Source organism: Callithrix jacchus, chromosome 4 (assembly GCF_049354715.1).
Source record: "Callithrix jacchus isolate 240 chromosome 4, calJac240_pri, whole genome shotgun sequence".
NCBI lineage: Eukaryota > Metazoa > Chordata > Mammalia > Primates > Cebidae > Callithrix > Callithrix jacchus.
This window is the reverse complement of record NC_133505.1, coordinates 5,738,727-5,766,281: the sequence shown is the minus strand read 5'-3', so window position 1 is coordinate 5,766,281 and position 27,555 is coordinate 5,738,727. Positions and strand designations below refer to the sequence as shown.

The window sequence follows — 27,555 nt, the reverse complement described above, 5'->3', positions numbered from 1 at the left end:
CAGATTCTTTTGTTTTCATTTTAACAGAAGAAGAAGTAGGTCGTCAGAAACGCTGTATGTACCAAAGGTGAAGCTGAGTTGGACTTAGCTGGGTTTCTTTGCTGACACCAAGACAAACTATTCCTTTTTCTTCAGCTCAGTGTCAAATAGCCAGTCTCTAGCCGGTGTGGTGGCTCACGCCTGTAATCCCAGCACTTTGGGAGGCCGAGGCGGGTGGATCACGAGGTCAAGAGATCGAGACCATCCTGGTCAACATGATGAAACTCCGTCTCTGCTAAAAATACAAAAAATTAGTTGGGCATGGTGGCGCGTGCCTGTAATCCCAGCTACTCAGGAGGCTGAGGCAGGAGAATTGCCTGAACCCAGGAGGTGGAGGTTGCGGTGAGCCGAGATTCCGCCATTGCACTCCAGCCTGGGTAACAAGAGCAAAACTCCGTCTCAAAAAAACAAAACAGCCAGTCTCTTCCCAAGTCCTGCTGGTTTAGAGTTTGTGACAGTAGAACTGTGTGGTGAATTTTAGCTCTAGAAGAAAAGTGAAAGCCTCATAAAAACTAATAATTTTTCCAAGAGCTTTAAGTGTCAGTTACTTTTTTGACACTTTTCTGAGTGTCAGATACGTGTGAGAAGGTACTGTGTGCTGGGGCAAGAGCAAATGCAGTTTGATTCATAGGTGATTTGATTATAATGCCAATTTTAAAAAAAGGTTTGTGATGAAGTGTGTAATGTTTACTAGTGTACGTTTGCCAAATGAAACTTTAAAAACCTTTAAACAGTGAAATTGTAAACATTACATATCCGTCTGATAGCACCCTTGTTGATATTGTAAAGTGGATCAGTCTTTTTTGAGTATATGACAGTGCATGGAACATACTCTTTTTTTTGAGACGGAGTTTCGCTCTTGTTACCCAGGCTGGAGTGCAATGGTGCGATCTCGGCTCACCGCAACCTCCGCCTCCTGGGTTCAGGCAATTCTTCTGCCTCAGCCTCCTGAGTAGCTGGGATTACAGGCACGCGCCACCATGCCCAGCTAATAATTGTATTTTTAGTAGAGACGGGTTTTCACCATGTTGACCAGGATGGTGTCGATCTCTTGACCTCGTGATCCACGTGCCTCGGCCTCCCAAAGTGCTTGGATTACAGGCATGAGCCACCGCGCCCGGCCCAACATACTCTGAATAATCTGACCTAGTAATGTCTTTTGAAAATTCACTTAAGGACATAATCCAAGAGAAGAAAAACTAGACACAAAGATGTATTATTTAGGCAAAAATGAAAAAAATCCCAATGCCTAAGAACCAGAGAATGAATTTTAAAAACTATGTTTTGCCCTGAAGCACTATGGAAGCCTAAACGGTAACTATGTCATCACAGTGGGGTGTGGTCGTAAGTACTGGCGCATCTTCTGACAGGAGCAAAGCAGAATTCGCATATGTACCTTCATCCAAAATGGTCTAAGGATGATGGATTCTGATCCTCAAAATTAATTTAGCACAATATTAATATCCATTAGATTTATTTTTAGCCCTCTCACAAAGCCCATTTAAATTTAAAATGGAAGTTAAAATAAACCTTTCTGAAAACCAAAATAAACACGTTTCTATTTCCTCAACACAGCTTTTACTTAGTTACTTCCCATTGCATTAAGTCCTTATTTTAGTACGCACTTAGAAGAAATGAAAGATTTCTTAGAATTTTGCTATTAAAATTAATTATTACTCCTGAGAAGTATAATCAACACCTAATGATGTGTTATTTCTTTGATGCTTGATGAGCTCCATTGGAAACGTGTCGGCATATAATTTGGAGTAAGAAACAGCGTGAATTTTCATCCTTGGGGGTATAGAGTGGTTTATTCATTTTCTAGGACTGTTGTAAGAAAATACCACCAACTGGGTGGCTGAAAACAACAGAAATTAATTCTCTCACAGTTCTTGAGGCTGGAGGTCTGGAATCAAGGTGTCAGGAGAGTGGGTATCATCCAAGGACTCTGAGGGAAAATCCCTTCCATGCCTCCTCTGTCTTTGCTTCTGGAAATGGCCACCAGTGCTTGGTATTCCTTGGTTTGTAGATGCACCACTCCAAGCTCTACCTCCATTTCTTTTTTTTTTTTTTTTTTTTGAGATGGTCTCATTTTGTTTCCTGGCTGGAGTGCAATGACCAATCATAGCTCAGCGTAGCCTTGAACTCCTGAGCTCAAGCCATGCTCCAGCTTTGATCTCACAAACTGCTGGGATTACAGGCAGGGGCCACTGCACCTGGCCCTTCAGCCTCCGTCTTCACATGGCATTCCCCCTGCATATCTGTGTCTTCTTAGGGGTCCCCTATTCCAGTATATTTCATTTTGACTAATTACAACTGCAACGATCCTGTTTCCAGATGAAGTCACATTCTGCGGTACTGAAGGTTAGGACTTCAACATATCCTTTTATGGCGATAAATTTCAACTCATAACCCATAGCCTTGGGGTTAATGTGATGAATGTACTGTTTCATCTCAGAATGTTCTCAGAGCAAAAATCTGTGATGTCCATGACAGGTCCTAGGAGGATCCACACAGGAAAAGGGGCTGGTAATGGAGAAATGGTCCCATGAAAGTAGGTAAGGTTGCTTTAATAGACTGCTGACCTCTCTCCCCAGGAGGGTGGCCTCACTGCTGGTTGACCGCAGATGTAGTGCTTACGCCCAGTGGGTGAAGACAGCTGCAGGCTGTTGTGGGGAATCTGTCTCCTTGATTTTATGCTTCCTCCCGGAGAACACACATTAGATAAGTGCTCCGTCCTCATCACTCCCTCACGCGTCCTCCTCAGCTAAGAGCAACTTAGCTGCCTGGCAGATTTTGGAAGGAGGCCGTGAGCAGGCCCCGGCTCACTCCTCTAGCTTGTCTTTATTCTTCCTCGTCTTTGTAGCCAGCTGCTGCCATGTCCTCTGTTTTTCCACACACTAAACTGTGTTGGGGCAAAACTCTGCAGGGAAGGTGTGTGTCTGTCTTGTGCTGCTTATGACTTGGTGGGAAACAAACACTAACCCTGGGGGGTATATATCACTCCATCTTTTGGCCAACAGACCCAAGCCACACTCTTCCACCTGGCTTTTATCTACATTAAAAATGTGTCTGAATTTCCTATAATACACGTGGTGATTTTTGATTTTTGCTTGAGAGGGAGTCTCACTCTGTTGCCCAGGTTGGAGTGCAGTGGCATGATCTTGGCTTACTGCAACCTCCCTCCGCCTCCCGGGTTCAAGCAATTCTCCTGCCTCAGCCTCCTGAGTAGCTGGGATTACAGGTGCACGCCACCATGCCTAGCTAAATTTTTGTATTTTTAGTAGAGACGGGGTTTTGCCGTGTTGGCCAGGGTGGTCTTGAACTCCTGACCTCGTAATCCACCCACCTCAGCCTCCGAAAGTGCTGGCATTACAGGCTTAAGCCACTGTGCCCAACCTAATACAGGTGATGTTTTCATTTTGTTTTGTCTACCTCCTTCTCTAAGTCTAAATTTGTTACAAGTTCAGGGAGAAAAGAAGATTGTCCCTCTAGGCATTCTTGAACCTCCAAAAGAGGATACAGTCAGTTTATCTTCAGGTACTTCCTGTACATTATAAGAACCAGGTATGGCAGACACCAAAAAAGGTATGGGGCATGCATGTTGTTGTCTGCTTGTATTGCTACAACAAAATCCTGAGACTGGGCCATTTATAAATAATAGAAATGTGCTTCTCACAGTTCTGGAGGCTGGGAAGTCCAAGGTCACGGCACCAGCAGTTTAGGTGTCTGTGAGGGCCTGGTCTCTGCTTCCAAGATGGTGCCTTCATTGCTGTGTCCTCACTTGGAGAAGAGATGGAAGGGCCCACCTAATTCTCTCCATCCCTTTTATAAGGCATTAATCCCATTCGTGAGTGCCCCGCCCTCATGGTCTAATCACCATCTAAAGGCCCCACTTCCTAACACTGCTGCACTGCGGATTAAGCATCAACATCGAATTTGAAATTTTTGTTTGTTTGTTTGTTTTTGTTTGAGACCAGGTCTCACTCTGTCACCCAGGCTGGAGTGCAGTGGTGCAATTTCAGCTCACTGCAGCCTTGACCTCCCCTCGTGCAGTTGACCCTCCCACTCAGCCTCCCAAGCAGCTGAGACTACAGGCCTGCCCCATCACACCCAGCTAATTTTGCCATTTAGAGGTGAGGTTTCTCCATGTTGCCCAGGCGTGTCTCGAACTCCCGGGCTCAAGTAATCTACCCTCCTCAGCCTCCCAAAGTGCTGGGATTACAGGCATGAGTCACTGTGCCTGGCTTCAACATGAATTTTGGACAGACATTCAAACCACAGCACATGTTATTAATCTCCAATTCCCAAGACTCTCCCCAGTTATGCGAGTGAAGGGTGGAACACACTGCAGCAGGAAAAGGGGTGTTGGTGGGAATTAGGGGCTTCTTCGTCCATTTCTAGTTGATCAGTCAGCAACCGTTTGAGGAGAGTCCGCTCTGGGCAAGGTGCCACGCCGGACCCTGCCGAGAACACAAAGACCCCTACGGCAAACACCACCCAGCCTCAGTGGATTTACAGTCTTGTTGGCAAAACAAGCCACATAAAAAAGACAAGTTACTACAAGACAGGATATGACCAGTGCCAATGTGTTTTGTAGGCAGTTAAAGTGCCATAAATATTCAGAGGAGGAAGAGAACACTATGCGACAGTTTGATAAGAAACTGGGGGATGCTTTTAGAGAAGGGAGGATTCCAGGCTGGGGGAACAGTGTGTGAAAAGGGACTGGCGTTAGTATGTTCAAGATATTTTAGTAAACAATTTCAGCAACACTTATGGAGTCCCTAGCATGTGAAAAGCCAGGGGCTTGATGGATACAGTGTAATGTGGTGCTCCACAGGGTGGCCTGGAACTCTGTGCTCTGGGGCAAGTCACTGATCCTCTCTCAGCTTCACTTTCCTTGTCTATGGGGTGGCTGCTGTCACAGGGAGTGAGGATAGAGCTATTTATGCATTAGCATAAGGATAAACTTGCAAAATTAAGCATAAGCATAAATCCCTGTTTATGTTTCCTTTAGGGTGCAGTTGTTATTCTGTGTTTTTTAAACGTTAACCCGAGGCAGGTACTTTTGATACTCTCATTACACACATGAAGAAAGTATGGTCCATAGAGGCTAAGCACCGCACTCTAAGTCTCACAGCTAGCTAGAAGCAGCAGCCAAGTTCACACTCAGGCAGCCTGGCACCAGAACCCATGCTTTCAACCACTGTGCTAACTAGCCTTGAGGTGGAGGTTTGTGGAGGGACGTTGCAGTGGGAGATGTGATTGCATAGGGCAGGGGTGACCTTGACCACCAGAGTAAGGAAAGAAAGAATATCTTGCCACTGAGATTCTTTTCGGTTTCCTGCTTTGTGGCTTGAACAAGTTGTTTGGACTTAAAATTACAGGTTTTGGGTGGCCATGCAAGGACTGGCAGAAGAGATAAGTAAAAAGCTATTTTAAGAAGATTATTCTTCCTGTGACATAAACTATGGTTTGGGGAGGAGTGAGTTAGGAGGTAGGAGATAATAATTAGAAGGCAATAATGAAGCTTGCATCTAGGGCAGGTGCATTGGGAATGTAAAGGGAGAGACGGTTTGAAAGGCACTACTATGAGAAGAATATTCACTCCATTAAAGAACATTTAATCTACTAGTCTACCCTGCTATTTAATGCACTGGATATATAATCTTTTTATTTGGTTCTCATGGTAATATGTATTGTCTAGGAGAGGTGGGATAAAAGAAACTTCTTCTTTTTTTTTTGATATGGTAGGGTTTGAGCTTTTAACCACTTAATAGCGTTTGTAAAGGAGAAAGGAGGTACGTTATAGCAAAAAGGAGATTGTGCATTGATATACATGAAAAGGTGATATAATTCATCCTGGCTTCCTTAGTCCTGTGAAAATCTCTTTGAAGAATAGCATACATCTGTTCAAATTCACTAGAGGTATTATTGGAGAGTGAATTTGCTTGAGGTCTCCACATGGAATTCAATGATTGGAAGTGGAAAAATGAATGACTCAAGATATCTTTATTGATGGAAGCCAGCCTGGAGAGAATTGAAACTGCAAATCCAGCTGGGGCAGGGTTCTCTAGTCCTCCTGCATTTATCCCTTTCTTTGATTGGCTGTGGGAACCACAGCAGAAAATGCATGGTTTTTTTGAGATGGAGTTTCGCTGTTGTCCAGGCTGGAGGACAGTGACACACTCTCCACTCACTGCAACCTCTGCCTCCTGGATTCAAGCCACTCTCCAGCCTCAGCCTCCGGAGTAGCTGGGATTACAGGTGCCCACCATCACGCCTGGCTAATTTTTTGTATTTTTAATAGAGACTGGAATTCTCCATGTTGGCCAGGCTGGTCTGGAACTCCTGATCTCAGGTGATCCGCCCACCTCAGCCTCCCAAAGTGCTGGGATTACAGTGTGAGCCGCCATGCCCGGCCTCATGTGTTCTTCACCCCACTTTTTGAACCCCTACACAGAGGTTCACAATGGGAAATACTGAACAACTAGCAGTTAGAGGAAAAGCTAGTGCTCATCTCTTTGTAAAAATATTAGTACAGTCTTAAACCTCCAGATGATACCTAAGAACAAATTGACAGAATAGAACAAATGGAATATATGTAGCTGTTCATGAAATGGACAAACATATGTACATATGTACACATATATACCAATATGTACATATTAACATGTGAGGCATTTTTCTGGGAGGACAAAGATTAAAAATGATCTCTCATGGAATTTGCATTGTTAACAGAAAAAGCAAGCTGCACAAAAGTTATGTATAGCACCATCTTATTTCAGTTTTAAAAAAAAGGTATATGTATGTTTGTGTGTGCATGTGAATGTGTGTGTCTATTTATCCTTCTTGGCATGCATTTAGCCTTTGGGTTAAAATACATGTCTTTGATCTTGATGTGGAAAATTCTTATACCTTATGTTTTCATTTCTAACTTTTCCTTTTAAATAATTATAGATTTACAGGATATTGCAAAAATAATACAAAGAGGTCCCATGTACCTTTCACTCTATTTTTTTGAGGCAGGGTCTCCCTGTGTCGCTCAGGTGGGTCTCGAATTCCTGGGCTAAAGGGATCCTCCCTCCTCCCACCTCCCCTCCACCTTCCATGTAGCTAGGACTGCAGGTGCTCACCACCACCTGGCTCTAGTGGTTACTTTTAAGATAACTTTAGTGCAGTATCAAAACCAGGAAATTAACATTGGTTGTGTATGTGTGTGTGTTTCTTTGCCATTTCACCAGATGTATAGGTCCCTGCAACTACCTTCACAATCAAAATGTGGATGGTTCCATCACTGCAGGGCTCTCCTTCCTGCCCCCCTGTGTAGCCCACATACCACCCTCCATCACTGTTCTTCATCTCTGACAACTCCTAACCTGTTATAAGATGTTTTACAATGTTGCCAAATCTATCGGTGAACCCATACAGCAGGCTGCCTTCTTTTGAGATTGGCTCCCGCCCCACCCCTTCGTCAGCATGTTGCCTTTAACGTCCATCCAGGCCGCTAAGTGTGTCGATCGTTTCCTCCTCTTGATTGCTGAGCATATTGTATGCCTGCCTGTAACATGGTTTGTTTAGCAGGTCACCTGCTGGGAGACATTTTGCTTATTTCCATGTTTTGACTATTGGGAATAATACTACACGGACATTTGTGTAGAGGTTTTTGTGGGGATGTAGATGTGAATTTCTGTAACATAAGGCTGAGGAGTGCTGATGTACCGTATGGTAGGTGAACGTTTAGTTTTCTGAGGAAATGCCAGACTAATTTCCCAAGTGGCTATACCATTTTGTACCCCCAACCAGCAATGTACGAAATATCCAGTTTCTTCACAAACTCACCTGCATTTGGGATTGTCAAAATTGTTTTATTTACTTGTTCTAGTAGATGTGTATTGATATTTTACCTTGGTCTTAATTTGCGTTTTCCTAATAATTAGTGATGTTGAACGTCTTTTTATGTACTTATTTGCCGTCTGTATTTCTTTTTGGTGAAGTATCTGTTTATATTTTTGCTTATTTTTGAATTGGTTTTTATTTTCTCATTTCTGAGGCTTGAGAGTTCTTTGTGTATTTTGGGTGTTGTCTTTGCTTTGCTATCTTTTTTACTCTACCTTCCACATCTTTTAAGCTTTCTTTCAATTTTCCATTTCTTTGTCTCTCTGAGCTTTACTTTTTGTTTTGTTTTCTTTCTCTCTTTCTCTCTCTCTGTCTTTCTCTCTCCTCTCTCCCTCCCTCCCCCCCCCCCTCTCTCTCTCTCTCTCTCTTTTATTCTTTTCTTTCTTTTTTGAGACAGAGTCTCACTCTGTCACCTGGGCAGGAGAACAGTGACACGATCTCAGCTCACTGCAACCTCTGCTTCCCAGGTTCAAGTGATTCTCCTGCCTCAGCTTCCTGAGTAGCTGGGATTACAGGTATACGCCACCCCACCTGGCTGCTTCTTATATTTTTAGTAGAGACGGGGTTTCACCATGTTGGCCGGGCTGGTCTTGAACTCCTGGCCTCAAGCAATCCTCTTCCCTCTGCCTCCCAAATTGCTGAGATTATAGGCATGAGCCACCACACCTGGCAGAGTTTTAATTCTGTCACTACATTTTTCATTTCCAGAAATGCTACTTTATTCTTTTTGAAGTTTGCTTGTTTGTTTTAAACAGTTCTTAGTTTCCTGCACATATTTTAAAACTTCTGTATTTCTTTAAACATATGAAACATCTTGTAGTCTGTCTGATAATTTTATTACATGACTTCTGAAGTCTTTGTGGGGTTTTCCCAACTATCTGTAGTTTCTTTTACAATTTGCAGATCAATGATTTTAAAAAAACCTTTTATTGGAAATAAAACCTATATAAAGAAAAGCTAGACAGAAACACCTATGTGTAGCTAATGAATTATTATAAGGAAAACACTGTTGCTATTTATACTTAAGTCTGGAAATTGAATTTCAAGAGCCATTTTTTAGACAGACCCTTCCGTGTGCACCATCTCAATCCCAATCAGTAACTCTCAGACGTACTGTCACAAGGTAGATACAACTGTGGACAAATTTGTTTCCTCTATAATGCAAGAGTTTCGAACTCTCTAACCTAGAGGATCTCAGATGGTCATGGAATGAACTGAGGACTCTGAAACATGTATAAAACAAATTGCAGTAGGAAATTAAATGACCGCCTTATTAGAAGAACAGAATGGTGGTGGGTGAAAAGCGTGAAAGAGGATATTCAATCTCTTTTTCCTGCTTTGGCTCTGGTACAATTTCTTCTCCTTAGCTATAGAGAAGGAACAGAAGCTGTAGACCATGCTTTCCATCTGAGCCTGTCCTCACTTTATGATGCTTAAAGTGCTCAACCTGTGACCCCAGAAGCAACAACCAGCATATACATCAGATGGACAGATGACCATCAAGCACTCTGCAGGACCAGAGAATGCATCTTATAAAGCTCCTTAGGTAACTGTACCTGTCACTAGGTATTTCACTATCATAATACAAAATGTTCATGGAATAGTATTGTGTTTCATCATCCTTATTAAGATGATATTAAGTTTACAAGATTACCTAGCCGCTCCCCGAAATGTTTTCTTTAATACTGTGTTTTTGGTCCCTGTGTTAGACAGCTGGGATGCCACGTGTTGGGTCCCTGCTGAGTCGGGAAATTATACATTTGAGGATTATGAAATTGGGCTTGATTGATTTAATCACTGTAATCATTGGCATTGTGCAGATATGCAACCAGGAGGTTTTCATTCCAACAATTATGCATGATGAAGTCATGTTCTGTGGTGGGCTCATCCCTGTGTTTATTTCTGTCTACATGGGAAGGACAATGGAGAGTGAGGCATGACCCACGGTGCAGCACTGCCATGTGAACCCACGCTGGCAGCCAGGGGGAGAATAAGGACAGGTGATGAGCTTAATGAGGCCTCTGTGCTGTACTTGGCCATGCAAAGAATTTGTATCTGATTAAATATATACTTACGCCATTATCCTTTGAAGAGGATTAAAAGGCAGGATATCTGGTACATGATCAGAACTCCATAGATAGTAGTTTCTTTCTTTATGACAAGTCCTTCAAGGTGGTCTCAGGAGCTGTACAGAGGCGGAGCTACTTGAAATCCTCCACTTTCCCTGAGTATCCTGGAGGCAGTGCGGACAGGAACAGTGATGTCTTCCCCCCACTGATTCTACAGATTTATTTGAGTTACTGACCAAAGGAGTGTGTCCCCACAGGGAACTGGTACTTAACTAGAAGGGCTAGTGAGTCAATCTTGAAGAAAGCCAACCGAGCCTAAACCATTCTTATCATTATGGAACCTCAGAACTCTGTCTAGGGAAGAAGCATGTCATAGCCTCAGAAATCATGTGAGCTCATTTTCACAGGGCTCTGGGCGTTTGAATTTGAAGGGGATTGTGTGGAAGTGGGGAATAAAAAGAAGCATGTTGGCCGGGCGCAGCGGCTCACGCCTGTAATCCCAGCGCTTTGGGAGGCCGAGGCAGGTAGATCACAAGGTCAAGAGATCGAGACCATCCTGGTCAACATGGTGAAACACCGTCTCTACTAAAAATACAAAAAATTAGCTGGGCATGGTGGTGCGCGCCTGTAATCCCAGCTACTCAGGAGGCTGAGGCAGGAGAACTGCCTGAACCCAGGGGGCGGAGGTTGCGGTGAGCCGAGATCGCGCCATTGCACTCCAGCCTGGGTAACAGGAGCGAAACTCCGTCTCAAAAAAAAAAAAAAAAAAAAAGAAGAAGAAGAAGAAGCGTGTTGGGGGAAGTATTGTCCGAGATAATTGTCCATGTCCAAGTGTAGTATAAAGGATGAAGACCCACTGCCACAGTGCACAGAATCACAGTACGGTCGAAGGAAGCAGAACCTTGGTACCATCTGTTCCAGCCTCTTCATTTCACTGATGAGGAAATTGAGAGCTGGCAAGAGTGATCAAGATCGCACAGCTGGTGAGAAGCCAAGTGGTCCCTGCAACTCAGGCCCTCTGGTATGCCCTGGGCACATCTCCCATGTGATCGTACCTGAGAAATCCAGGGGTCTGTTTATGACATGTAATTGGTCCCTCTCCTAACTGGCGTAAAGCTTCCATAAGGGCAGAAGTTACAGGATGAATTAAATAATATATTAGTTGTTTTCTTGTGTAATAATACATGATCTAATTTAATCCTCAAAATACCCTCGAAAGATAGACATTCTCCTTATTTTCCCTTTGTGGAGGAGGAAATTGAGGTGTAAGAGAAGTTGTATGACTTAGAGACTAAGTGTCTGGGACTTGAGTTGTGATCGGAGCCCAGGTCTTCAGACCCGAGACCACAGGCCACATGTCTTGGCTGCAAGATCCCAATCTACTATGTAGTTAATTTTGTACGTCACAGCTTGACCCCCCAATACCGCCTTTCAAATGACGCCTTGACTGCCTTTCCTCTCTCTGACAATGATTTGAGACATTGCTGCCACTAAGAGGGCCTGGCTCACACCTGTAATCCCAGCACTTTGGGAGGCTGAGGCGGGTGCATCATCTGACCAGGAGCAGGAAAGATTGAAATGTTCTAAATTATGCAGGCTAAGATGACATGTAACCCTGTTTTGCTGTTGTTACTGACTACCTATGGTTAACTTTTACAGTGAGTTTCACTGTTACCTACATTTTTTTTTCTCATAGACTGCTAACAAATTCCATGTCTATATTTTTGCGTATCTTTGTAAGATTCATCTGAGGTCAGGGGTTTGAGACCAGCCTGGCCAACTTGGTGAAACCCCGTCTCTAATAAAAATAGAAAAATTAGTTGGGCATGGTGGTGGGTGCCTATAATCTCAGCTACTCAGGAGGCTGAGGCAGGAGAATCACTTAATCCAGGGAGGTGGAGCCAAGATTGTGCCATTGCACTCTAGTCTGGGTGACAGAGCGAGACTCCGTCTCAAAAAAAAAAAAAAAAGGTAGCGTGTGTTACGGAAGGAACTCACGGGTGGTTGAGTTTGGACCAATTTTAAAAGCTCTTTCACCCTTGAAAAATCTGAAATGCTAAGTAATTACTTTATTTTTGGGTGGAGACAGGGATAGAATTTCTTTATAGAAAACGTCTGTTAATGTGAATCCTGGATCTGCAGCCATGCTGGAGATGGGCTTGCTCCACTGCTGAGGGACATACGCGTATCCCAGTGCTTTTAATTGTCTATGGTACAGATTTGAGAATAAAGTAATGAAAGTAGAGAAAGGAAGGAAAGAAGGGAGGGAGAGAGGGAAAAAGAAAGTATCTATCAACATACATTCATTCGATCTGAAGAAACATTTCTCCGAGGGCCGGGCGCAGTAGCTCGCGCCTGTAATTCCAGCACTTTGGGAGGCCAAGGCAGGCAGATCACAAAGTCAAGAGATCGAGACCATCCTGGCCAACATGATGAAACCCTGTCTCTACTAAAAAACACAAAAATTAGCTGGGTGTGGTGGCATGCACCTGTAGTCCCAGCTACTCGGGAAGCTGAGGCAGGGGAATCGCTTGAACCCAGGAGGTGGAGGCTGCAGTGAGCTGAGATCGCACCACCGCACTCCAGCCTGGTGACAGAGCAAGATTCCGACTGACAAACAAAAACAAAAACAAACGTTTCTCTGAAAAAGATATTTAAATCGCCAATTAGCTGCAGAGAATAGGGAATGGTGGGAATGTAAATTAGTTCTGCCAATATAGAAAGCAGTTTGAAGATTTCTCAAAGAACACAGAACTGCCATTCAACCCAGCAGTCTCATTACTGGGTATATAATCCAAAGAACATCATCCTTCTAACAGAAAGAGACATGCACTCACACGTTCTTCACAGCAGTGTTCGCAATAGCAAAGACACGGAATTGATCTAGGTGCCCACTGATGGTGGACTGAATGAAGAAGACGTGGTATAGACACCATGGAGTACTATGCAGCCACAAAAAACAATAAACCATGTCCCGCACAGCAACATGGACGCAGCTGGAGGTCATTATCCTAAGTGAATTAATGTAGGAACAGAAAACCAAATATCACATATTCTTATTATAAGCAGGCGCCAAAACTTGAGTACATGTGGACATAAAGATGGGGACAATAGACGCTAGGGACAGCTAGAGAAGGAAGAGAAGTTGGGGGATGGATAAGGGTTGAAAATTAACTATTGGGTACTAAATTCAATACCCTGGTGACCTGGATCAACTGTACCCCAAAACTCCGCATTACACAATATTCTTATGTAACAAACCTGCACTAAAATAAAAGTTGTGCTGGATGGCGGCTCATGCCTGTAATCCCAGCACTTTGGGAGGCAGAGATAGGAGGATTGCTTGAGCCCAGGAGTTAGAGACCAGCCTGGGTAACATAGTGAGACCACCTCTCTGCCAGAAAAACAATAGCTAGGTTCAGCAGTGAGCACCTGTGGGTCTAGCGACTCTGTAGGCTGAGGTGAGAGGATCACTTAAGCCCAGGAGTTTGAGGCTGCAGTGAGCTGTGATTGTGCCTCTGCATTTCAGCCTGGGTGACAGAGTGAGACCCTGTCTCAAAAAAAAAGATGAAATTATAATAAATAAATAGCCAATTAGCACATGAAAAGATGTTCAACATCATTGGTCATCAGGGAAAATGGAAATCCAAACCACAAGAAAGCATTTCGCTCCCAGCCAGACGGCTCCAACGCACTGATAATCACAAGTGTTGCGGAAGATGGTGAGAAACTGGAGCCCCTGTACATTGCTGGTGGGAGTGTAAAATGGTGCAGTAGCTTTGGAAAGGAGCTTTGTAGTTCCTCAAAAGGCACCACAGGACTCAGCAATCCCATTTCCAGTTATATATCCAAGAGAAATGAAGATAGCTGTGCAGACAAAAGCATGTGTGCAAATGTTGGTGGCAGCATTATTTATCATAGCCAAAAATTGAAACAATGCAAATGTCCATCAGCTGATGAATGGATAAAGTGTGGTATAGTCATACAGTGCAAGATTATTTGGTAACAAAAAGTAAGAGGCACTGATGCACCCTGCAGCATAGATGAACCTTTAGAACAGTATGCTGGCTCACGCCTGTAATCCCAGCACTTTGGGAGCCCGAGGCTGGCAGATCACCTGAGGTAGGGAGTTCGATACCAGCCTGACCAACATGGAGAAACCCCGTCTCTACTAAAAATACAAAAAATTAGCTGGGCATGGTGGCACGTGCCTGTAATCCCAGCTACTCAGGAGGCTGAGGCAGGAGAATTGCCTGAACCCAGGAGGTGGAGGTCACAGTGAGCTGAGATCGCACCATTGCACTCCAGCCTGGGTAACGAGAGCGAAACTCCGTCTCAAAAAAAAGATAAATAAAAATTATATATATTTATGTATTTACAATGTGATGTTTCAGTATATGTACACATTGTGAAATGATTACTAAAATCAAGTTAATTCACATAGTTGTTTTTTTTGTATGCTGAGAACGATTCAGATTTACTTTATCATCAAATTCCAAATATACTATACATTATTATTATCATTGTTTTATAGATGGAGTCTCGCTATGTTGCCCAGGCTGGACTTGAACAAAAGTAAATCATGTTGACCAGGATGGTCTCGATCTTTTGACCTCGTGATCCACCCGCCTCGGCCTCCCAAAGTGCTGGGATTACAGGCTTGAGCCACTGCACTCGGCCCTTAAATTGTTTTTAAAGATGACTAAATTATTTTAGAAAATATGATGTTAAGAAACAAGAAAAAGCCCACTGCAAATATATCGAATGACACCAATTTTATGTCAAATAAGCCATATGTATAGAAAAATACCAAAAATTGTGGTGGGATTGCCAGTGTTTTCAATTGTTTTTGCGTGAAACTTCTCTGAATGTTCTAGAAGGTGTACAATGACTATGTATCCCCCTTCCCTTTTTCTGGTATGCCTTTTAAATCATAATAAAGATACATGTTTCATTTAAAACAGAGAAATTCAGAACACAAGCCACTTTCAACTTCATCTAAGAGCCAATTCTATCAACTACATCACAGGAAATAGAGACCAAATATTCATCTCCAATATCTAAATAAAGCAAAGGAGTTTCATATTTTGTTGTTCAAATATAAGAAAACTCAGGAGAATCATGCAATAAACATTTTCTAGTTTTGCTAATAATCTTGATGAAACGAAAAAGCCAGGTCCTGTCACTGACACCTCAGTGGTGGGAGGGTAGCTTTGCTCCTGTTGAAAGGCTGCCCTGAGGTTTTGTTGGTTTCTGTAAACACCTTGCTCTTGAAATTCTAATTATTCAGTATGTAAAAGTTTTGAGAATTACAGTCATTAGAATTTCCAAAAAAGTTACAAGTGTTTATTGAAGCGCAGAGGAAGCTTCCCTCCCCACCTCCAGGTATTCATCTAAAGCTGTAATACCAGCAGTGGATGTGGGTGGCCAGCCTGAATGTCAGTCAGAACTCCTTGGATACAGTGTTAACACAAGGGCAGTCAGGGCCAGGCATTTATTTTGCAGTGAGCCCAGGCAGGAAAAGCAGCATTCGGTCTGTTAAGCTATGAGAATCGAAGCTTTCCAGCAACTGCCAGCGTGGGATTTTGATCTCTTATTAGAGTAAGTGAGAAACCCTTTTAAAGTGTTGCTCAAATATGAATCTAGTGTGAGAGAGTCTTTTTCATTCTACAGGCTGTTTTCAGGCCAACTTATTGCAGTTTCAGAAGTATTTCGTTAAGCTGAAGGTCCCCAGCGGCATAGTTTTACCCATATCCCATCACTGAGCCTGAATGTCTTCGTTTCCAATGTGAGAGTGTTTCAAGTTTAAAATTAAAAAATTCACTGAAACAAGCACGTTTATTCACTCCTCTCTGTGCTCCCACGCTCCTCACATGAGTATATAAATATATATCACTTTAACTAGTGTCAGGGTCTTATTTATACCAAAGGTCTTTGCATATAAAAGTTGATTGGCTCAACCAAATGGCCAAGAAAAAATGTCCCCTTTCTCCCCAACCTCCCTGTATCTCCTCATACCAGGTGGCACAGTCTCTGAAACTCTATCTTCAGAGATTTATTATTTAGGGCTAAGTGTGACAGATTTTTTTTTTTTGTCACTAATGCTTCATGGTGAATCGAGGTTGGGAATATTGCTCTGGGATAAGACTGCCTAGGTTTGAATCCTAAATTCTATTTAGTTGAGAGGCGTTGGGCAGGATAGTTAATCATTCTATACTTTAGTGTCCTCATTCATAAAATGGGACTAATTTTACTTCCGCTCTAGTAGGCCTGATAGGAGAATTAAATAGATGACGCATGTAAATTCTCAGTAAATGTTCATTCCTGTCTCTTCTGGTGGGAGAATTCCAGAGCCATGTGAGCACCCCGGGCTAAGATGTGAAAATGTCCCAGAATGGAAACTGTCACAGAATGCAACTGACATAAACCTCTCCTGCTGCATGCATTAGCTTAGGCCTGAGGTGCATGCTACTGAGATTTACATATTTTCGGAGAAAGATTTAACATGATTTTCTCTATTTCATGAACTATTTCCTTCCTATCCCCAACCTCCTTTTATAATGGGCCTCTCAACATTTTCTATCACTCCTTATGAGATAATGAGACACATGTGCTTGATTTTTCCTCTCTCAACTGTCGTGGATCCTATCTATAAGTTGCAAAGATCCCCTCTCTGCTCCACCCCACTGGCCCGTTCCTGGGTAAACTGAGAACCGAAGAAGGAACGCGCAATAGTTGCTTGAAATGATACAGAAATGTTTTTTGCTGGTTTGTTAGCCCTAACTTGACATTCCTTTTCTGTTTTTAAAAATCACCCTGCACATGCACTGTCCTAAGGGAGAGTCCACACCCTCCTCCTTGTCATCCCAAGCCACATTAATGAGCCCACATTACCACACAGAAGTGTGTCTTCTGCAAACCTGACACCAAGAGCTTCTCATTTTGAAAAGCTCCTGATAAAAGCTCCTTTTGAATTGGATCTCACTCTTTTTACTGTAACCAACTATCTGGTGTTAAAAAAAGACTTTTGCAGAATTCTAGGCAAGACTTATTAATGCATGTTAATGGAGACCTCCAGTTCTGCTTTGCTGGGGAAAGAAAATTCCTCTGTACCATGTTGGAACCCAGAGCCAAAGAAATGGTCCATCTGTCATCCACATGATGAGTTTTAATTTGGGAAATTACAAGGCTAGTTTGGGTTACTGGAAGCCAGTTGGTGGTCTAGCACGACAATTAAAAGCACAGGTTTTAAAACTGACAAGTCTGGGTTCCAATTTCCATTTCACGACTCACTGGCTTTGTGAGTAACCAGTTTCTTAGCTCTGCATGATGCTAGCAGAGATACATCCTTCAGAGAAATTAAATGAAGTTATGTAAGTAAAGCATCGGCCATATAGTAGGAGCTTAACAGATAATACTGCTGTTGGTTGGTAACGATGTTTTTGACCACTACATATAACACTGTAGGAAAGGGAGAAAGTGGAAGAGGACAGCCCATACCTACAGAGCCCCAGGAGAAAGCCCTGTGCTCGGACGCATCAGAGAACATCATCTTAGATAGGCTCCTCAGCTTTGACTATTTAAAGCAATCCAAGTTTTCTCTGCCATTCCACAAACTCAGCACTGTTGCTTCAAGAGCCATTGAGAAGCTGCTAAGAATCTCAGTGAACACCATGAATAACTTTAAATTACTTTCCTGTCAGCTTTGTCCAGATTCAGAAATTTACAGAGCAACAATGTGCTTCCTGATTTATCTACTGAAGAGATATGAGTTGCACCTGTTATAGTGGGAAGCTTCCTTGGCAGGTTTTTCCAGATCACCAGGAGAGCGAAATCAGGACACCTGGTTATCTAAAATGTGAGCCAACATACGGTTTTACAAATACATGCGTTTTTGTGTAAATGGATTTTTAAAGTAGTACTCTGTGCTCCCTGACGTGAAGATGAGTTCACGAGTAACCCCGTGGCTTCCCTCTCCTGCGCTTGTCACAGCCGCAGGTGCAACTATGGTTTGTGAATTAGGAAGGCAGTTGGCCCCTCACACCTGTACAGTAAAGTGTGAATGAGGAGTGGTAGGCACAGAGCGCTGTGACTCTCCAGGTGCACGGAATCCCCTGCCAAAACCACAGGTGCTGGGGGTATAAAGGCAAGCGTGTGGTGGACTCCGGGGGGGCTTTTGGGCGTCGGCGTTTTGCTCGCTCCTGTCTTCCTGCCGCCATGTCGTCGGAGGCTTCCTTTGGCATGATGTAGCCGGGCGCTGGAGAGGTGAGTGAGGTTGGCCAGGATGGGAGCAGAGAAGGGGACTGAAGCTGGACAGAAACAGGGAATGGAGATTGGGGCACACATGCTTTTGCTGGCTCTCTGAATGAGCACATTCATTCATTGTCCCAGTCTTCTATCTTAAATTCCTCTGCTTTACTTCTCTGTGGGATAACTTTCTCCACCTCCGTAGGAGATAGAGAAACAAGGGTGGGTCTCAAATAGTTGAAATTCTCTTCTATTTTGCCAGTGCCTTTGCTTTCCTTCATTTGAACAAAAGGGTGTAGAGTTTGGATGAAAACCAACAGGGTTATAAAGAATTTTATCTTTGGATAAGGCTTTCAATGGCTGCTTTCTATGTCCTGTGAGCCTAGAGTTGCCTCATGGGTAAGTGGAAAGCACTTATCAACCCAAACAAATATTTTCCCAGGTTTCCTTCCCCATAGAGCCACAGTGGATTCTAAAATAAAACCAGTCAGCATTAATTCTTGCTTACCCTGCGCACGTTTTTTCCTGTGAAGCAGAAGGAATTCTGAATATAGGGGAGGAAAGGGATAAGTTTGAATGACAAAGAATGAAACCTAATGGAGGGAAAGGCTTTCTCTCTCCACCTCTAGGGAACGTTTTCTTGCTTTCGGTATCTGCTGCCCCTCCCCCGGCACTGCAGCGCCCTCCCCCACCCCAGCCCCCACTGCCCTGCACCCAGTTATGCTAGCCCTCTAGGCCTTCACCGAGCTTGCTCTGGTTCCTGAACTAGGAGTATAAATGTGTACTCAGGGGGTGCAGGGTCTCCTGGCCAGCCCTTCAACCCACTGAGCCTTGAGTCACCCACACTCCGGTATGTTTCACCTTCGTGGGTAACTCTAGACTCTGGAGCCGTATTGTCTAGGGTGAATTCTTAGGTGTGCCACTTGCTAATGTGTAAGCAAGAGCAAGTCACATAAGCTCTCTGTTCCACGGTGTTGTCATCTATGAAATAGAGAGTGTAGTAAACACCTACCTCACAGGCTTGCTGAAGGGATTCAATGAGGTACTACATGAAAGAGATTTGGAAGGGCTTCTGACAGAAGAATTCAATAAACGCTGATTATTTTTTGCACGCCTAAGGCAGCATAGAGAGGAAGGGGCTCACCTTGTCCCTTGGCACTGCAAAGGCAGGGTTTGGCAGACCTTGCACAAACCCTGAGCTGGGCCTCCTCCCCTCAATGTTTGCCTTATGAGGAATGGAATGATGAAAAGTGACCCTAATCCGGGGTACTTGTCTCAATAGCAAACTTTTAAAGATTAATAATGTTTTAGCAATCTCTAACTTCCAAAAGATCTCTTTTTTAAGTAACAAAAGAAAAGATATTTGTGGTAAAAATCCATATATGCTATCTAGAAAGTAGAGAAAATGAAAACCGAAAGCACTTCTCAACAAATTCCACTTTGCAAAGGCTGTTCACGACGGCCGGCTTTGTGCAGAGGGAAATAAAGGAACAATAGTTTTGTTTGGTTCTTGCTGCCTCCAGGATCCGCGTTCTTTTAGCTCTGCTGTCTATTCAAACAAAATGAATTATTCAGGAGTTTGTGGGACTGAATGTGAATGAAACTCATTTAGTGGAGATTTCTTTTTCCGTTTCTATGTGACTCAGCTTGCCTTGTGACGACCGCCCTAGTAAGATGCATTCTCCGCTAGTGTTGCATTTTGCTAATTACATATTTCTGGGGCCAAGTGAGCTTATCAGAATAGACACTAAGTATTTATTAAGCCGAAGAACGTTTTTTCCCCTTACATTTGAGCCCTATGACTTGCTTACTTGGTGGCTTATTAAGAATCGAATAAAAGTAGCTGGCTGACTGACGTGCCTGTACTTCTGTACATAGAAAATGGGTACAATATATTCATTTCTCAGATAGTCCTAATCAGGTCCCAATAAATGTGAAATACCTCCACTAAAAACGAGCTAATACCAAGAAAAGAAAAATAGCTCAGAGCAGTCTGCATTATGTAAGGTCTGCAAAATGTAGCAGGCCCAGAGAGACAGGAGTATGGGACTCCTGTCCCATACTCCTGTTATTATATATATCAGCGGCTTAGGTTATTTTAATGTGAATTCTTGGTAAACAGTTGAGGAAGTACCTCTTCTCTTTCCTTCAAAAACCTGCTTGGAACTGCTGCTTATTGGAGCATCTCCTCAGGGAACTAGAATCTTATGTTCCTGGGTTGCTGCCGTCCTTAAACTTGGCCCAAATAAACTCTCTACATATATTAACTTTGCCTCACTGTTCAATTCCTTTAGTTTAAAAACATATATATCTATATACAAGGATATATATACACATATATATGTATATACAAGTAGGTATATACACACACATACAGACACACACATCTATATATAAACATGTATGTATATATGGCCTCACTACTGAGGCTGTATTTCCAGAACTTCATCTTTTCAAACAAAATGACTAATTGTAATACATATATGTATACGTAAGGCAAGTACCATACAAGCTTTGGAATCTGATCCTGGTTCTAATTATGGCAAAGACAGCCAGTTGTCCCCCAATACCCATGCTCCACTTACCCTTAATATTAAAGCCCTGAGGGTTGGTGGCGCAGCTGGACCCCTGGCTGCCTGGAGCAGAGACCAGCCTTTTCTGACCCTATGCGGCGGGTGTGGCCATGGCTAAGTTCTATTCAATGGGATAGAAAGAGAAATACCGTGCGGGACGTGGGAGGAGCGCCCCTCCTGGCTTTGCTTCCTTTCTGCTGGTAGAACGAGGACTTGCTGACTCCAACCTGAGCGGTCCTCATGGACCGTAAGGAAGAAGCTACATGTGGATAATAGGGGGTGATAAAACAGAAGGAGCCATAGATCCTGACACCTTGGCGCACCAGGTCAGCCCTGCAGTATTAACTTCCAGCCTTTTTTTTTTTTTTACAGCAAGTCTTTTCATTTTCATTGCTCAAAAAAGTTTCATTTTTATTTGGCGTTCTGATGCCGTGCTTGCGCCAACACTTTCATAACAATTGACTGCTCCTCGATAAGAAAAGCACGCCCGATCCTGTCGCGAACACATTTAGCGCACATGGCACCACCCTGGCCCTACTGCCACGTTTCTTTGTTTTGGACACTCTCATAAGAACTTTAGGTCTTAGAGCGGGAACCCCTCCAAGCCTGCCTGGGCACACGCCACATGCAGATCTTGGTGCTTTTCCAACCTTCTTGGTATAAAGGTAAACAATTCTATTACCAGGGGTCTGGGACGGCCTAGCTTTGTTAGAGGCCATATTGTAGGAAAGCCTGTGTCGGTATATCAAATGCTGGACCATTTTGAGTGTCTGCTGACAAGGTCCCCAGAAGAGCACTTTCAGCCTTTTCATACATAAGCAAGAAAAAGCAATAAGCTCCTACGTCTTGTTAATCTCCCTTTTTTCTAACAGACATATCTGGGGCTAATACTACTGGATACATGAGACAAATTACTCACAATTTTCTAATCTGTACAGTTAGAATAATAACCACTGTCTTAAAGAGCTGTCAGGACTAAATGAGCTCATGCCCTTAAAGCACTTGGTGCTGGCCGGGTGGTGCATGCCAGTAGACCTAGCTACTTGGGAGTTTTGAGCCCAGGAGTTGGAGACCAGCCTGGACAACACAGTGAGACCCCATCTCTAAAAACAACCCTAAAAAAAAAGACAGCCCTCGGCATTGTATCTGGCCCCACAGCAAATGCTCATTAAAATGTAAGCTTCAATTATTATTATTTACATGAATTCACCCATGATTTAGGAAATATGATCAGCCCAGTAACTGAGAGGACATGTTGTAGCAATAGAGGAAAAGCAGGCCCTGTGGTCCTCCCCTTTGCCCTGGCGTCTGGGGTCCCTACAAGGCAGCCTGGTCGAGGCTTCTCTTGGTGCTCTGTGTATCCCATCACTGCTGCTGAGGTGGGCACTGCGGCCCTGGGAAGCCTGCAAGGCTCTCTGCCACCTGCCAGATCCACTTAATGGATGCAATTCTAAATGATATAGAAGAGCACCGGGCTTGGGTCCCCTCCTCAGGAAATGTGCCCTATGCACAAGTTTTGTGATGACCAGTAGACGTTGTTATAAATGATTCCAAACTGGAGAGACCTTAATTTTTTCCAGTCGGCGATAGGGAATTGACCAACAGCCATGAGGAAACAGCATTACTTAAACCATTATCAACCAGGATAGAAAGGCACTTCTGGTGAGAGAAAAGGGGCCAGTTACTGCTTGGAATTCAAAAGCTGCTTCTCTTCTAACACTGCCAGAAAATAACCAGAAACAGCAGTTAAGGTCAGCTGGATTCTGAAAGGCAAGAGGTGGGACCAGGGGCTCTATAGTGATTTTTTTTTTTTAACCGCTAAAATCAAAGAAGGCTGCAAGTGGTCAAAACCTCTTGACAACAGTGAGTTGCTGACTGGCCCTGACTGGCTCAGCAGGAGCACATTGTTTCTGGAAACCCTACCCCAAGTGGATTATGAATGTAAGAACGGAAGACGGTCAGCCACTCAGGACATCCAGGCCGGCTCGCCCTGCCTCGTTCTTCAGGCGGTGATGACGGGAACATTGACAGGATACATTTGTGTCCCGCGCTCCCTTCACACTTCCTGTCACGGAACAGGAGAAAGAGAAGTAGGGAATTCTGGGACACCCCGGGCCCCTGGTTGACGTAAATCCTGTAACTATCCGTGCGTCGTAGGTGAAGCAACGCCAGGACTGATGTGCAGGGTACTTGCATGTAGCCAACTGCAACTAGATTGACTGATAGCACTGAGTCACTCAGGGAAACTTTTAGTTTATGTTACATGCTTTGGAGTGGTAGTTAATAGAATGAATGACAGGATCAGCATTCCAGGTACTGAAAACGGTGAAATGTAACAGTACAGATGCCAACATCCTGCATTTGGGTTCCAGATATCGGCTGTATGAACAGAGAATGGGAAAAGTCTTGCTAACATAGGGAAGCACGTTCCAACACTCTTACACAGAGTGCTCTTTAGGAGACTTGTAGTGTGTGTTGCATGATATTAACTAGCATTTTCCTGGGTGTTTACTGCATACCGGGCCCCGTTTTAAGGCCTTCTTATATGTGCAATCTGCATACCAACCCTCTGTGATGGGTACTATGATTATAATTGCAGTCTACCCACAGGGAAGTGGAAGCAGAGTGGTTAAGTAACTTGCCCAAGGTCACAGAGTTGGCAGAAATGGAATTTAAACCACCGTTCTATGCTCTTAGCCACTGTGTCACGATGCTTTTTGGAGGACTCATAAACTTGCTGAACTTTGAATTAGGATTTGACATTCTTGTTTGAGCGCTGAAAACGTTTATTTATTTATTTTTTTGAGATGGAGTTTCGCTCTTGTTACCCAGGCTGGAGTGCAATGGTGCGATCTCGGCTCACCGCAACCTCCGCCTCCTGGGTTCAAGCAATTCTGCTGCCTCAGCCTCCTGAGTAGCGGGGACTACAGGTGCGCACCACCATGCCCAGCTAATTTTTGTATTTTTAGTAGAGACGGGGTTTCACCTTGTTGACGAGGATGGTCTCGATCTCTTGACCTGGTGATCTACCCGCCTCAGCCTCCCAAAGTGCTGGGATTATAGGTGTGAGCCACTGTGCGCTGAAAACTTTTTAAAAAGGCACTTACATTTGGTAGATCAGTGTTTCTTTAAGCAATAATTTGGGAACCAGTGCAAAACAGGTTATTTGACTTTAATAAACACCAATGAAGGTGTGGTGCCTCATGTTTATAATCCCAGCACTTTGGGAGGCTGAGGTGGGCGGATCACGAGGTCAGGGGTTCGACATCAGCCTGACCAACATGGTGAAACCACGTCTTAAAAATACAAAAATTAGCTGGGCATGGTGGCACGCACCTGTAATCCCAGCTACATGGGAGGCTGAGGCAGGAGAATTGCTTGAACCCAGGAGGTGGAGTTTGCGATGAGCCGAGAGTGCGCCATTGCACTCCAGCCTGGGCAACACAGTGAGACTCCATCTCAAAAACAAACAAACAAAAAAACCCAACCAAATAATGTAGTTGCCAGATAAAAAAAAAAAAAAAAAAACCGAAATATTGCTGTTGCGCAATCGGAGAAGCATTCTGTTCCGAAAATGCAGTGGTCGTGCTGTGTGCTCTGTCCTTGCCTGACCTCACCTGAAACACTCTGCTCAGCGCTGGACAGCGCGTCACAGACCAAAGACAGGTCACACAGAGAGAGCCTCACAGGCCAAATGAAAAGGCTCAAACCACGAATTTGATTAAACAATTGTGAAACATAGAAGGAGATGAAACGGAATAAGACAGTCTTTTAAGATGCTTACAATGGGGTTGCAGGTGAGGCGGAAGGTCCACTCTACATAAAACCTGGGGTGAGCGGTGTTCACAAGACAAAGACCGACGCTGAACTGCTAGCAGACTGTGTCCCTACCTATAATGTCCTTGCCATCTAGTCATTACGTATGGCACGTACCACATGGGGTAAATCCGAAGGCCTCAGAGGTTCGGCAGTGTCGTCAGTGTTTCTCATATCATCTCTAAATAGAAGATTCTGAACTGCAAACTGGTAATGCGGAGAGCAGTAAGTAACGCAGGTCTATACTGCCTTGGTATCAACAGACGGCTCCTGTTTTTCCCTCATACTTGTCTCAGGGTCTTGCTACAAACTGCAGCTCTGAAATTGTTTTAGAAGAAGCATCGAAGAATCTCACTAACTGACGATTAGCCTGTCAGGCTCTACTCAAAGGCAGAACTGGGATTTTCAAGACTCTCAGTTCAGAAGTAGACTTCATGAAAGTGAGCTTAACCGAAGATCAAGAAAATAAGAACTAATATAACCCAGGACTAAAATAACTGACCACACTGTGCTTAATGTTCTATTGCGAATAGCTTCTTTTTATTATTTATTTATTCTAAGGCCGTCTCTCTCTGTCACCCAGGCTGGAGTGCAATGGTGCAATCTCGGCTCACTGCAACATCTGCCTCCCGGGTTCAAGCAATTCTCCTGCCTCCACCTCCCAAGTAGCTGGGATTACAGGTGCCTGCCACCACATCCCACTGATTTTTGTATTTTTAGTAGAGACAGGGTTTTGCCATGTTGGCCAGGGTGGTCTGGGACTTTTGACCTCAGTTAATCTGCCTGCCTCAGCCTCCCAAAGTGCTGGCATTACAGGCATGAGCCACCATGCCCGTCTATTGTGAATAGCTTCTTAATCTATCTTTATCTTTCAGTTGAACGCTTCCAACTGGTATCTTGTTCCAACTGACCCATTTGATTTCAGATACATACCTTATAAAAGATAAGATAAACTGTCAAAGTCAAAGAATAATGATTATGTAGAAAACACACATATCGGCTTGACCTTCCTTCCCCTCCCCGCGGACCCCACATCTGGGTGGGGGTGCGTGTGTGTCATGCTCTTAGAACTTCCCTTTTCTCTCTCCATGTGCCTTGTCCTTGCCATGTTCATGTTACAATCATCCAGAACAGGGGCTGGTTAGCTTGAATCCTCCTTTGGTAAACAACGTTTTATTGCCCATTCATTTACATATTCTCTGGCAGCAGAACTGAGTAGTTGCGGCAGAGACTGTATGGACCAAAAAACTGAAAATATTTCTTCCCTTTTACAGAAAACGTTTGGCAATGTCTAATCTAGATTTTAACGGTGTGTTGCTAATTTTAAATATATACCATATTTAGACAAGTCAACTAGTTTTTCCTCTACACCGATTCCTGAACCTGCATCTTCCTCTTTCTTGAATTCATTATTTATTTATTTTATTATTATTTTTTTTTTTGAGACGGAGTTTCGCTCTTGTTACCCAGGCTGGAGTGCAATGGCGCGATCTCAGCTCACCACAACCTCCGCCTCCTGGGTTCAGGCAATTCTCCTGCCTCAGCCTCCTGAGTAGCTGGGACTACAGGCACGCGCCACCATGCCCAGCTAATTTTTTGTATTTTTAATAGAGACGGGGTTTCACCATGTTGACCAGGATGGTCTCTATCTCTTGACCTCGTGATCCACCCCCCTCGGCCTCCCAAAGTGCTGGGATTACAGGCTTGAGCCACCGTGCCTGGCCTCATTATTTATTTTGTTGAAGTTTATGCTGCTGTCATTCTTTCAAAAAGATTCTTTTGGTGATATGTATCTGCTGAGTTTTCAATATAAAAAATCATGTTTAATTTCTAGGATCATTGTTTGCTTTATTTTCATGATTGTGGTATCTTAAACCTCTCTGAGAAAAATTGTTACATTTGTAATTCTTAAATTTTTTAATTTATACTAGTAGTACTTTTCTTAGAATTATAAGATTTACAAAATAAAAAAGATACATAATGCTTTTACTCTTAGAACAGCAGGTAAACACTATGCAAAGTGCATTTAGTAAGCTTTGTTATTTTTTTTTGAGATGGAGTCTCGCTGTGTCACCCAGGCTGGAATGCAGTGGCGCAATCTCGGCTCACTGCAACCTCTGCCTCCCGGGTTTAAGCGATTCTCCTGCCTCAGCCTCCTGAGTAGTTGTATCTGCAAGTGTGCGCCACCACGCCCAGCTAGTTTTTTGTATTTTTAGTAGAGATGGGGTTTCACCATGTTGGCCACGATGGTCTCAATCTCTTCACCTCATGATCTGCCTGCCTCGGCCTCCCAAAGTGCTGGGATTACAGACCAGAGCCACAGCGTCCTCCCAAGTGTCTTTACCCTTTGTTATGATGTAGTTATTTGCGTGGGTTTAATATGAATACATTTTGTTGTGTCAATGTGAATGAAACAGGCCAAATGCAGCAAAACATACTTTATCCAAAACTAAACCCTCACTCTCGGTTCCTGGACATTTTCTCAAATGAAGGACTTGGCTTCCGAAAGGATGTTTGCAGTCATATTGTAACCTGCGCTTTTAGGCAATAATGTCTCAATGTGCTGAAAAGATACAGGTCTTAGTTTCTGGCAGTGTTAAAGGGACAAGACCAAATCAACTTTAGTAGGTGGATATTTGCCAAAGTATCACTGATAATGCTTCTAACGATGTACAAGAGATAACAGCGAATCAGAAGTCAGTACCAAAAGCGGATTCTGACATTGCAGACAGAGCTGGTGACAAAGATGTGATACCTGGGCACTTGGAGCTTCGTATGGCCTCATGGTCTCCAGAAGCCACAACCATGAGTCATACCCTGAGGCTTCTGAGAAAGCAGATGATTGGACTTATGTTGATATGAGTGAATAGTTTAAAAGCCACAGTCTCAATATTGTTTGCTATGATGGTGAT

At 43.6% G+C, this 27,555-nt stretch overlaps 1 protein-coding gene and 1 pseudogene across 3 annotated transcripts in view; both read right to left on the bottom strand.

The window, feature by feature from the left end:
• The window catches only part of RIPOR2 (RHO family interacting cell polarization regulator 2), a 235,789-nt gene that overhangs the window by 154,335 nt on the left and 53,899 nt on the right, over positions 1-27,555 (bottom strand). The window lies entirely within an intron of this gene.
• LOC108591088 (large ribosomal subunit protein eL34 pseudogene) lies at positions 20,787-23,800 on the bottom strand (annotated as a pseudogene).